This window comes from Aplysia californica, unplaced genomic scaffold (genome assembly GCF_000002075.1).
Source record: "Aplysia californica isolate F4 #8 unplaced genomic scaffold, AplCal3.0 scaffold00196, whole genome shotgun sequence".
Taxonomy (NCBI): domain Eukaryota; kingdom Metazoa; phylum Mollusca; class Gastropoda; order Aplysiida; family Aplysiidae; genus Aplysia; species Aplysia californica.
In genome coordinates, this window is record NW_004797466.1 from 1,032,623 (window position 1) to 1,034,200 (window position 1,578).

The window sequence follows — 1,578 nt, forward strand, 5'->3', positions numbered from 1 at the left end:
GGGAGAGAGATCAGAAATAATATTATTATATTCATGTGTGTCGTGTCACAACACGGTGGAATCAGGCGCTTGCCATATTTTGAGCATATGAATTGGTATCATCTTAGAGCTTGTTTATTTGTCTTGCTTTCAAAGGAAAAAGTACCCGTGTACCTCAAATAGAAGTAAAATAGAAGTAAAAATGTTTGTGACTGAAGGAGGCAGGGGTTGCCTGGTGTCAGAGGTAAAATTAGCGAGAAAATAATGATGATCATGAGGATGATGATGAGAATGATGATGATGATAATAATAATAATAATAGATAGCAATTGTTATTGCAAATTCCTGCTCCACAGCAAGCTCAACTCGCTTTACAATCTATTATTACCCCAGCACACCTGATACCATTGTGAAACACTCTCAACTTCCTGAGAAGCATACAGTGCAAGCTGCCATTTTACTGGCGCTAAAACTGTCAAGATCTTTCGCTGTCTATGGCTGGGTACCCATTCCCACCTGTGTGATATGAGGAAAATCCAGGTGAAGTGCCTTTCCCAAAGGACCAACGTCGGACCTGAGGCTCGAACCCCTGAACCCGTAACCTCACGATTACGAGTCCGGTAATAATAATAATAATAACAAATAATAAATCGCATTTGTATAGTGCACACCCCCGGTTGACAGCAAGCTCTATGCACTTTACACTGTATTATTACCCCAGCACACCATAGATCACTCAGCTAAACATTCTCAGCTTCCCGGGAAGCATACAGTGCAAGCTAAGCAGCTGATTAAGCCCTTAAAGACTAACAAACTGACAAGATCTTTCCCTGTCTATGGCTGGGTACCAATTCCCACCTGAGTGAAGTGAGGAAAATTCATGTAAAGTGCCTTTCCCAAAGGACACAACGAATGACCTGAGGCTTAAATTCCCGAACCCGCAACCTCACAATTCCGATTCCGATAACCTAACCACTCACAACCACGACAGCTTATGACGCTTATATGCAAAAGCGACAGGCAAATTTCATTGGACACACAATGCGGAGAGAAGCATTTGAGAATATTGTAACAACAGGCAAGTTTGAGTTTGATGGAATGAGAGGCAGAGGCAGACAGAGGGAAAAGATACTGGACAAGTTAACAACATGGCTGGGAACAGCAAGAACAGCAGACACCATCGCTGCAACGCAGGACAGAGTGAAGTGTAGGTCCATGATTGCCCACGCCAGTCAGCAAGGCACCGGATGATGATGATGATGATGATGATGATGATGATGATGATGATGATAAGGAGCCTAACCACCAAACTACAGATGCCGATTATGCCCATCATGGTATTTTAAAGTAGATGAGATAATGACAATGAGAATCTGCGATGGCAAAAATGTCTTACTTTAACTCAAGGTCCATGTAGATCTCATCGCGCTTGAGCTGCGTGTACACTTTGACCCCTCCGACACGAGGCGGCTGGAACAAGCACAAACAGAATCAAGTCAAGCATTTGCTGGCATTTTGCTATGACTGTATAATAATAATAATATTTTTTTATAATGATGATGATGATAATAGTTATAATAATAATAATGATGATAAAAA

General features: G+C 41.6%; 1 protein-coding gene across 1 annotated transcript in view; it reads right to left on the minus strand.

Moving 5' to 3' along the window:
- The window catches only part of LOC101850650 (extended synaptotagmin-2), a gene marked incomplete in the record, with an annotated part of 53,555 nt that overhangs the window by 33,331 nt on the left and 18,646 nt on the right, over positions 1-1,578 (minus strand).